The sequence below is a fragment of the Fukomys damarensis genome, unplaced genomic scaffold (genome assembly GCF_012274545.1).
Source record: "Fukomys damarensis isolate Sample0158 unplaced genomic scaffold, DMR_v1.0_HiC HiC_scaffold_39, whole genome shotgun sequence".
In the NCBI taxonomy this organism is placed as follows: Eukaryota; Metazoa; Chordata; class Mammalia; order Rodentia; family Bathyergidae; genus Fukomys; species Fukomys damarensis.
In genome coordinates, this window is record NW_022900951.1 from 88053582 (window position 1) to 88065906 (window position 12325).

The 12325-nt window shown below is 41.4% G+C and overlaps 1 pseudogene; it reads left to right on the top strand.

The window, feature by feature from the left end:
• The first annotated feature begins 354 nt into the window (after positions 1–354).
• Positions 355–2009, top strand: LOC104847627 (annotated as a pseudogene).
• Positions 2010–12325: the final 10316 nt, after the last annotated feature.

Here is a 12325-nt window from a genome sequence, read left to right on the forward strand (position 1 = left end):
TTTCCCAATATCTATCATCCATTTTGGCCTTACTTACCCTTGGGTTTCTCACACAAGAGAAATAATGTGATATTTAAGCATAAACATCATATTTCAGTGTCAGAATATACAACTCTCAGAGGGTGATCAATCTTCCAACTGTCTAGAAAGGTAGACAACAGGGCTAAAGCAAGATAATAAAGACCTGCATAATTTCAAAGTATATGGGGCGCCGAGAGGTCAGTGCCTCAGAGTGGATAAAGACAAAGACACTCTGAGCTAGCCACTATTTATTGGGCTCCTACAATAATCACAGGGAGTATCAGGTGACTCAGAGGGCTGTGGTAATCCTATGTTAATTAGAATTTAACGTGGATGAGGATGGTGAGATGAGCAAACCATTGTTACAATAACAGGTGGTATGAGTTAAGCTGATAAGAAATTTATTCCTCCCCAGCTGAAGCCTTTCCCACTTTTTAAAATTACCACTCCCTTTTCAAAGAACCAGGAGGTCTTTAGCTCATGTAATCTTGCCCTTGAGCATCACAGCATCATGGGACCATTGAGACCTCAGCTGTGACCAGAGACAAAATGGAGTTATGTTTCCACATGCCATAGCCAGCTCCTGGGCAAGGACATTAGGCCTCAAACAGCCCTAATCATTTAATTATAAAATGATTTTCCCCAAAAATTGTGTAAAATGGCTGACAGATCCCCTTTCTTTTTATTTTCTTGAAGAAGTTGAATCATCGTGACCTGTAGCTCCATCATCTTCAGTGTTTGGTTTGAGCTCCTTTGCAGCAGAATAAGATGAGAGCAAGGGGACATAATCCAATTCCAACTAACTAGCACAGTAATATAAAACCAGAAATGAGTGCCTTCGGGCTGCAGCACCAGGAAAGGTGTCCTCAAGATAGTGGTGAAGCTGGTGGCCGAGCGTGGGGGTTGTGGTGGTGGTGGAGGTGACTGGGAGCCAAGGAGGAGCACAGCCAAGCAGGGTGTGCATCCGGAGCTCCAAGCTGTGTTTGTCTAGGAAGCCAGAGTGACCTCTCTCAGTGTCAGAGACAAGCCAGCGCCCAGCTATGACAGGTTTGCCGGGGTGGGAAACCTACTCAAAGTCCTGACCAGGGAAATTGAAAACTATCCACACTTCTTCCTGGATTTTGAGAATGCCCAGCCCACCGAGGGGGTGAGTGAGATTTGGAACCAGGTGGTGGGCTAGAGATCCGAGACACGATCCAAAACCCCAATGACATTCAGCTTCAGGAAAAGGCTTGGAATGCAGTGTGTTCCTTGGTTGTGAGACTGAAGAGGTTCTAAGAATTCTCCATCCAGATCGAGATGGCCCTGCAGAGCCTGCTGGAGTCCCTGACATGTCTCCCCTACCTACTGACCCAGCACCTGGAGCGCAAGCAGGCCCTGGCCAAGGAGTTTGCAGAAATCTTGCATTTTAGGCTTCTATTTGATGAGCTGAAGATGAGGAACCCAGCCATTCAGCATGACTTCAGCTACTACTGAAGGACAGTAAGTCGCAATCATATCAACAACATGCATCTAGACAGTGAGAATGAAGTAAATAATGAGATTACCAAATCGAAAGCCATGCCAATGCTGAAAACCCTAAACAATGTCACTACGCACTTTGTCTCCAAAAACAAAACCCTGTCAATAGAAAACACCATGGATGGCCTCAGAATGACCAGTGTCTGCAAAGTCATGCTGGAAACTCCAGAGTACAGGAGCAGGTCACAAGTGAAGAGACACTCATGTTCTGCATGAAGGTGATAGTGGGGGGGTCATCATCCTCTATGACCAACCACATGCACCCCATGGGAGCCTTCTTCAAGACATGCAGGATCAATATGAAAGGCTACATAAAGGTCCTGAAGGAACAGGCCCCAGACAGCATGGAGGGACTGCTGAATGCCCTCAGGTTCACTACGAAGCACTTGAATGATGAATCGACTTCCAAACAGATTCCAGCAATGCTGCAGCAGGAACCCTCTCTGAGAAGAGGATCTGTGTGCTGACCTCAGATGTATATGTTTACATAATTTGATATAGATTGATGTTAACACTTGTGTATTGCCTTCTTGTCCCTGAAATATATGGACCTTAATTTGTATCCTGACTGACTCAGGCCCACAGAGTATGAATCAACTTGAGAGCCTTACCCTCCATGTCTGAAACAAAACCCTGTCTCCTAAGGCCAGATTTGGAGGCTGATCTTGTCCTGCAGCCCTTCAATGACAACTGTAACTATCTGAAATTCCTAATAGTTTATGGTAGTGTTTTAATTCTAGAGTGTTTGATTTCCTGCATCCTTCAGGTCAGCTACAAGAAGCACAACAAAGAGAGGAAGGAAGGCAAGGAACGGGAAATGTATGTGAAGGATACAAGTTCTGCACACGCCTCTGTGCTTGTACAGCCTTTCCATGTATGCGTGTTGTATTAATCGTATCTCCCCTCCTGTCCAAGTCTCTTCTGTCCCTCTGAGGTCTCCCTTCACTTCCACAAGAGGAAAAGCGCCTGTGATTTAGTGAAAGAGCAGTGGGGATGGATGGGTTATTGCACCTGGACTGAGGACAGTGATTGGAAGGGCGGGGGAACGGAGCTTGGCTTGAAGACTCATGGTCAGCACACTGACCTGCCAGCAGCTGTCTTAGAGTCCTGGGCACCCGTCCCTCCTGTCAGTGAGCCCTGTCCTCTGTGGGGACAAAGGACAAGGGCACTTCATTAGTTATCAGGAAAGTGGAGATTTAGAGGAACAACACCCACCTCTCCTGGTTCCCTGTTGTGAAAAGGCAGCTGTGCCCTGCCCCACTCTGCTGCTGGCATAGTGTGAAATCTGTGGTCTGAGTGTCTTGGTTCAGTCCCTGACCTACTAATGATTCACAGTGTGATCTTGAGAAATCCACTTGGCTCTCTGCACCTTGCCTTTATCTATAAAGTTGGCCATTGAAACAGACAATCTCAAAAAGCCCTGTAAGGCTGGGAGCCAATAAAGTGGCTGAGTCTACTCTTCTGCCTTTGTGAGTAGATTCCAGTGAGCATTGCCACTTGCCTTGAAGGTGGTAGCTCCTGCAAGGCCTGCAGCTTTTCTATGTGTAAACCAAGCTCGGTTAGAATGCAACCTTGGAGACTTGTTCTGTCCACCATTGGGAGAATGAGGCCCAGAGGTTGTGGTCACATGGGATGGCTGTGAGGTGGGACCAGAGCTTAAATTGCTTCCCTCCTAAATCCACACACTTCCTTCTTCACCATGTGGCCTGAGAGTACTACTGCAGGATGTGACTGTAGGGACCCTGTAGGGAAACCCCAAGCCTGGCCTGTGTGACCGCTTGCTAATTTCTGCTGGAAAGAAAGAGTTGCCCGATCATCAGGAATGAGAATCCTGGAGATAAGGCCTGGGAGATGAGGTTTAGCATCTTTGCAACATTTTAAGGAGTGAGCCATAAGATTGCCAGGCAACATTCCCTGGAGTTCTCCAGGAAAAGGGGATAGATACTTTGTTTGGGTTTATTTCCGCTAAGAAATGCAGTCAAATGACAAAAAAGAGTCTATGGTCTAGATGTAAATATCAGTCAACAGGGAGAGGAGAGGGCTTTTCCTTGGAGGTAGAAAGCTGAACAATTACAGCTGTTTAGACAGAGGTTTTCTCATCAGAACAGAACAATGCTAGATGGCTGCCCAGACATTTTCAAACCTATGGATTCTTAAACCCTGGAGGAAGCCAGAAGATATGGTAATGAAAGGTGAGCAGACTCATTCAATAGTCAGCTTAAGAGAGGCTCTGGTTGGCAGCCATTGGCTGTGCTTGGCCAGCAACCAACAAGCCCAGGAGAATGGAGTGCACAACATTTGTTGTCTTTGGGTTCATCTTCTCTACTCTCAGAAGAGGAGATGATGGTTTAAAGAGAAGAAAGGACTTGCCAGTCACTACTGGGCTCTTGAACATAGCTGAGGAACTTTAACCCAAGCCATGTGTGTATACCACAACTGCCTCTCAGCTGGTTCAATGAGAAAATGTTAAGAATAGTCTGTCAAATGATACATATATAAATAGTTGGGCACATTTATAATTTTTAATTAGACTTTCTATCAAATGGGACCAAGCATATGTGTGGGCTGCTGGTCTGCTTCTGTTTAGCCAGGCTACTTTGTCCAAGAGATTCAGCAGGACATAGGTTCTGATAAGGCGAGGGTCTCAGTAGGTGCCTGTGACCATTGGAAAGATAGGATGCGTGTCTGTGATCACTAACAGGGAACGGGCCATGGGTCTGCTCCAGGGCTGTTGTGGGAGACACAGCACCTTAACAGACTGTCTGCCAGGTATCAAGAGTCCTCAAACAACCAGTTTTCAGTGCCACATGCACACGAATCCAAGAGTCGTGGGTGGTTCAGGGAAACATGCTTGCAACAGTGTCAATGTCAATGTTAATTATATTTCATATTTGATGCCTCATAGTTTTCAAATAAATAGTGTTTTCTATGAAAAAAACAGAAATTAACCTTGACATAATTAATAGGATTAACCTGATAAAGTATATCAGAAAAATTTTCCCAGTTTTGATTCTAGTCATCAAAATTAGCATTTCATTGGGACATAAATAAAAGTTATTTTTGGAGGGCATCTAGATGTATAGTTATTTTTTTGTGTTGCTCCTTGTACATGCTTTTTAACATGTTCCCATAGGTGGCTAGATTGATGATAAGGTAAAGAAGTAATGTAAAATTAAGTAATATTAAAATGACATTTGAGGCTTTGTTGTAAATGTAAACTTTCAATTTGATCTCCTATCCAGAGAACAGTAGTCTCAAGCACACTTATTTGGGATTGCAGCTTAGCATCTATGTGGTGTTTTCCAAGCCTTATCAACACTCTTGGTCCAGTTATCTATGAAATGAGCTGTTTGAATGGAGTGAGCCAAACAGCTACACTTGAAATCAATAATACCAAAGAGACTATGCCAGCAGTGATCAGTCCCAGCTTACTCTTTGTTCCCTGTATGAGAAAATCAAGCAGAATTTGAAAGAAATGAGCAGTAGGCATATATAACCACAGTTCAGTTAAATTAACAGGAACTCATACTTCTGGGATATGCCCTAGGGTCATTAGAGTCTTATTTTGTATAGCCCCAAAGGGAATACAGTGACTCAAGGTCATTTTCCACAGGTAAAAGTATTAGTATCCTATTGTATATTCCCACAAATGAAAACATATGGGTTATAGACGCATACGGAAAGATGAGCAGGCCAATAGTACCTTCTTAACATATAGTATTGCCAGAATTTTATTTTAAATCATTACCAGTCCATAATCTTCCTTCAATATAGGGAAAAGCCAATTTCCATAATGATTTTGGGCAGACCCAAGTTTTCCATAATGTAAACCCTGGGTAGAAGGTTATTAAAACTTTCATCCAATTTATTTTCTTAGTAGGAACAGACGTTGTTAGTCGCATTATCAAGCTTAGTCCAGTTTAATTTATATCCATCTATATTATTGTCGTTTTCTCCCATAAAATTTTCCCATGGTCCCCAGTCAATAAATTCATATAGTCTCAATTTCCCATATCTATCTATCTATCTATCTATCTATCTATCTATCTATCTATCTATCAATCTATATATATATATATTGCATGGTGGAGGTGCATCTTTTTGAAATCCGTTCCATGTAAAATGAGCCTAACAAATCAGATATTTGTGTAGGAAGGAATTGATTTGTGTAGGAAGGAATTGATTTGTTCTTGAGCCTTGTGAATGGACCCAAGTTACCATAACAAAGTTCAGGAGTATGGGAGAACCAGGTCTGAGATGGAGTGGTATAGCAATAATACCACTAAGATGTAGAAACATCTTCTACACACACAGAGGAGGATAAGAAAAATTAGATGTATAATTAACAATTGCTTTATCTTTCATGGATGACTGGGTACACGTTTTTTATCAAAGGAGCTTTTTCTTCAGGTTACTGTGTCATAAAGAAAAACATGAGGGATGGCTGGGTCAAATGGAACCTCTAGTCCAAGCTCTTTGAGGTATCTGCATATTGATTTCCATAGTGGTTGCACCAGTCTGCACTCACACCAACAATGGAGAAGGGTTCCTTTCTCCCCACAACCCCGCCAACATTTGTTATTGTGTGGTTTCTTGATAGCAGCCATTCTTTGTGGGGTGAGGTGGAATCTCAGTGTTGTTTTCATCTGCATCTCTCGAATGATCAGTGATGTAGAACATTTCTTCATATATTTACTTGCTGCTTTTACTTCTTTGTCTGAGAAATGTGTGTTCATTTCGGATGCCCATTTTTTAATCGGGTTTTATATTTGGGGGGGCTGGTTGTTTTGAGTTCATTATATATTCTTGATAATAGTCCTTTGTCTGAGGAACAGCTGGTAAAAATTTTTTCCCACATTGTAGGTTGTCTCTTAGCTCTGTTGGTGGTTTCTTTTGAAGTACAGAAGCTTTTTAATAAGATGAGATCCCAGTTGTTGATTCTCTGTGCTAGTTCCCATGCTACTGAGGATTTGTTCATAAAGTCTTTTCCTATGCCAATGTCTTCCAGAGTTCTGCCTAACTTAGCTTCCAGCAAGTTTAATGTTTCTGTTTTAATATTTAGATCTTTAATCCATTTGGATTTATTTAGTGCATGGCGAAAGATAAGGGTCTAGTTTTAATCTGAGGCAGGTTGAAATCCAGTTTTTCCAACATAATTTATTAAAGAGGCTATCTTTCCTCCACTGAGGATGGTCAGCTCCTTTGTCAAAGATGAGGTAGCTGAGTATATCAGGGTTTGTTTTTGTGTCTTCCAGTCTGTTCCACTGATCCTCAGGCCTGTTTCTTTGCCAGTACCATGATGGGTATCTTTCCAAAAGAACTAAAAGAATCATATCACAGAGAAGTATGCACACCCATGTTTATAGCGGCACAGTTTGTAATAGCTAAAACTTGGAAACAGCCCATTTGCCCATCAGTTGGAAACTGGATAAAGAAGATGTGGTTTTTCTATAAAATGGAATATTACTCAGCCATAAAGAATGAGAAAATACATTTATAGAAAAATGGATACATATTGAAGATATACACCTAAGTGAAATAAATAAGGCACACACGTGTAAATACCGAATAGTTTCTCTGGTGTGAATAATCTGCAATAATACAGAAGATCCTAATAAGATTACTGACATTGAGAAATGGGAAGAAAGGAGCTAAAGATGTAGGGAAGGTGGGACGGGTAGGGGAAGGATAAAAAGAGAAAAGAAAAAAATGTGAGATAATGAAAAGATGGAAATAAAGTGGTTGTAGATGGGGAGGGAAGGAGGGGGTGAAGGGAGGGCAGGGGTAAGGGGAAAAAATGAGAACCAAGACTTGTCATGTAGAGGTACAAGATCCCAACAATGAATGTAACTGTACTGTATCCCTAAAATGTACCAATAAACTTAATTAAAGCTGAAAAAAAAGAAAAACATGAGGATTATATAAATACCAGTTTGAACATTTTTGTATATCTTTGAATATAGGATCTTTTTTCCTGTGCTGAGATGAAATCTCTACCAGTCCATATTTTACCCTGGATGAAAGGTAATCCAAGCTTCCTGGATGGCAGCCATAGCATTTCTCTATTATCTGTTAAAACAGAAGCAAAACTTTTCCCCACGTTATTAATTGTATTGAGCCATTTTATTTTACCTTTTAGTTAGGACGTCCTTTTACAACACTTGTGTCTAAAGCCTGTCTGTAGACTTGTTCTCATGCCAATGGAGTACTGACAGAATGTATTTACTTTCCTTAAATGGATTTTAAAAATTTAAAATGAAAATAACAGGATCTAATTGAGCTTGTGGAGGTAGGTCTACCCCCCTTTTCTGTTTTAGAAGTTGTGCTTTAAAGTTTGATAGGCACATTCAACAATTGTTTGTCCTTAGGGGTTATGTGGTATTGTAGTCAGAGTTTTGGCAAGGGAATAAATTAAACACAGAACACATAATTTATAGGACTATTTTATGATAATTACACAAAAAGTCAAATGCAAAGGAGTGCAAGAGATTAGCCACATACTAGAGGCCCAAACAATCCAGCTTAGGCCCTGAATCCCAGCAATTTCCCACACAAATTGAGGTAAAGGCTAAGAGTCCAAGGTAATGTCCTCCAGGATTCCATCCAGCAGCTTAGAGCCCATGGCAATGTCTCATGCTTGTCCATATTGAGAATCTGCATCTGAAAGACTTAAAGGCCGGTAGGGGAAGACAGAAAACCTATGCTGGTGAGATGATTTGTGCCACCAAGCTAAGAGATCCACGTTGGAGCCAGGAAGTAATGTTCACAGTGAACATCAAAGCTCCCCTGATGAAAATAGCAGCCATTCCCAGTGACAGAAAGGCCCCCACCTCCTCCTCCAACAAGAACAGCCTGGTTTGAATCAGGAATACCATCTGCAGCAAGCTTCTCCTAGAAAATCAACAGGCCACAGTCCCCCCACCACCACCCAGTTCTCTTTTTATGGCTATTGATATCAGTCCTCTGGTGGATCGTCTGTGCCCAGACCATGCTGTTTCAGTTCAGCTGGGCATTAAAAGTTGCTCGTTAGTCAATCCACGACACATAGGATAAAATTCTGTTTTTAAAATGATATATTTGGGATAAAAGACCTGTATATATCTGTTTAGAACCACCAGCAACCAAGTTGATTATAATCATGTAAGTTATTGGGTCTGTGCATGGCTGCTGGCACCTATGGATCATCATTAAGCCTGGGCTTTCAGTGAATAGCAGGCCCCACCAATATTGGGGCTTACAGCTGGGAACCTGGGGAGCCTCATTATTTTCCAGATTAGAATTAGTGGAAGTTCCAGAAATGTTAGTTATTAGCTTGGCTTGCAGATGTACATTTTCAGTGAAGATGTCTCATTTACCACAATTTAAACTTTTAACATTTTTAGCATTATCATTATTCCCTTGTTTTGTAAGAACTGGTGGAGCTTGAGCTAATATTGATGGAGCAATAGTGCATAGGGAAAGCCTTTGCCTCCACCCCCATGTTTATTTTCTGTAAAATGTTTTGTTCCAGAAATGTAAGTTTGTGTTGCATGGTGCTCCTGCCCAATGTATCAAAATGTTCTGTAACTCTTTGAACTGGGTGACCTTTCAAGAATGTTCTGTCAACTCCAACCCTATCAGGAATGTTTCATTAACTCCACCCCTAAGCTTCTGTGAGCATGCTTACCCACTTTGCCTTTCAGGAATTGTCTATAACTCTGCCACCTTATATCAGTAAGCATGCTCGCCTACCCCGTAGATCACTATATAAGGATGCTCCTGTTGCTGCTTAAGTGCTCAGACTTCGAAGTACAAATTCCTCTGAGCCTGCTGACATAATAAAAGTTTTTTCTCCAACTCTTTGAGTGACTTTCAGAATCCTGAGTCTTCAAATTGCTGGAGTGGTAGCACTTGAGTTGTAACACTTGGCTATACCAGCGAACTGTTCTGCTTTGCCACAACAATACAGACCCCTATGAGTTTCTGAACCAATATTCTGACAACCCTTAATGTAACTGTTGAAATCCTTAGAAGCTATTTACAGTCTTGGTTAGCATTCTCATAAACAAGTTGGAGAATAAGCATGTTGGCTGCTTGAGCATGAGGAATTTGTGTACAGTTTACTGTAGTTGGGCCCCAAGCTGTATGTAAGGTTCTCTCGGCCTTGTAAGACACTAAGAAAAGACTGGACAGGAGCCCCATCCTCAGGCACAGTAAGTCAAGCTCTTTTCATTATATATCCTATTTGTTCAAAAGTCTCAATGGTATTCTGCAACTGTTGGGCTACTTCTGCGAATTGTCCCATTCCCCAAAGTATTTCTACAATTACATTAGCCTTATCACACTGTTTCTGATGGCTTGTTCTATTGCAAGCTCCTGCCATTGTACATTAAAAAGGAGGAATTTTTTCAATGGAGGTATTGACTAGGGAACAAACGAATGAGTGAGGTGTCTAGCATCATGTGAGGTTAGATGGTAAGTCCCCAGAACTAAATCCAAAATACCCAAAGTAAATGGTCCCTGAGCTTCGTTATTAACAAAGCTTTGTTTAAATTCCTTAAGCAGTTTGAAGTCAAACACCTGGTGTTTAGGAATAAACTGATTTTGGTTGTTTGGATCAGCCCTAACTGTTACTGGGAAGCAACAAGTCCCAAGAACATCTCTGTGCATAGCTGCTTCCTTAACTACCTGTTGATATTCAGACATACAGGGCACAGAATGTTTCATACTTAAGTAGCCTGGTGGTGTGGGCCCAGGAATCTCTCTATCAGCCTCACCTGATTCTGAGTCTTCCCCAGGAGTGAAAGGAATATTAGGTGACTTTTCTCCTTAATGTATTTCTTCTTCATCATCCTGATTGAGAATAGGAGCCTCAGGAAGGGTAGTATTTAAAGGATCCCAAACTGATTTTACTAGGCACTAAACTAAAAGGGTCTTAGGAGAGATAGTCTCTCCTCTGCCATGAGCTCTTTTTAAACTTTCACCAATCCAGCCAGGGGCATGCCCTGATTCCAGAGGCATGAACCCACCTAGAAAAGAGCTGTACAGGCCCACAAGCTTCAGCCAGAGTCCCACCATACCACCAGCCACAGCCAAGGACCCACCTGGAAAAGAATTACACAGATGCACAAGCAATAGCTAGAGGCTTGCTATGATACCATTGATAAGTGTGTGGAGACCCTAACCAGAAGCCTGTGCAGACAAAAAGAACTGGAGAACACAGTCCCCAGCCAAAGGTCCTCCAAGACAACAGCTACATGGGGCCCCAGCAAGAGGCACAACTAGATATCAGGCCAAGTATTCACAGGCCCCAGCCAGAAGCCTGTCCAGACAACAGGTCAGCTCAGGGATATAGAAGGCCACCATTCTAAACCCAGATATTGGTATCCTGGTGAACAACAGAGTAAAAGCTGCTTGATGGCTTGCTGAGAATTGAAGACGACTGGGTGAGCAAAAAGTTGCCTCAACAAAGGCACAGCAGGCTGCATCTGTTGAAATGAGAAGACACATAAATGAGCCTCAAAACCAGACTTCCAAATCACCTAAGGCAGCACCAAAGGGAAATGAGATGAAACAATCTGATACTGAACAACCTGGACTCCCTGAACTGGCAATGAAAGAAGACCTGGAAAAAATGAAATCAGAAATAATTTCTCAGATAATAGCAGAGATTGTGCCCATAGTAAGAGACATGATTAATAAATCTAGAGAAGACACAGATAAAAAATAGAGGAGCTGAGAAATATGATGGAATCACAACATAAGAAACAAATGGAATCCATAAAACAGATGCAAACAGATTTCCAGGAGATTCAAATCTCCATTGAAAATTTAAGCAGCAGAACAAGCCAGTGCAAGGACAGAATTTCAGATATACAAGATAGGATTGCAATTAGTGACCAGGAAAAGAAAAAATTCTTAAAAATACTAAGGGACCATGACAAATCAACCCAGCAGCTGCTAGATGATTCAAAAAAGAATAACATGGCTGATCAGAGTCAATGAAGAAACAGGAGCGAGTGCAGATGAAATTTAAAAAAAAAACTGTTCACTGAAGTAATGGCAAAAAAACTTCCCAAGTAGGGGGAAAGAACTTGACATACAGATAAATGAGATATATAGGAATCCAACTAGCCAAGACTAAAAAATCTACACATAGGCATATAATAGTTAAGATTCCAGAAATTCAACAGAAGAACACAATTCTACAAGCTGTTAGACAAAAGAAACAAATCACATATAAAGGAAGCCCATTGGAATCACAGCAGACTTCTCAACAAAAGCCCTCAAGGCCAAAAGAGCATGGTGTGATAGATTTCAAGCCCTAAAGGAAAACAGCCTCCAACTCAGATTGATGTACCCTGCAAAACTATCTTTCAATATAGATGGAGAAATAAGCTACTTTCATGATAGAGAACACCTTAGGAATTTCATCAATACCAAACCAACATTCCAAAAAAATTTAAACAATATCCTAGGAAAAGAAAATGAGGATTATAAGCCCAGGAAGCACAGCAGAATGAATCCATCAGGCATCACAAGAAATTAAATGCAAAGGGGGAGGAGAATCCAACAAAAAGAAAAAGTCATGACAAGGATAAGTCAATACATATCAGTTATACCCATCAATGTTAATGGTCTCAATTCACCAATCAAAAGAAATAGATTTGCAGAATAGGTCAAGAAGCAAGATCCAAAAATATGCTGCATATAGAAATACACTTAATTAAAAAAGAAGCTCATGGATTGCAAGTTAAAGGATAGAAAACAATACTCCATGCTGCAGGAACCAAAAGAAGATGAA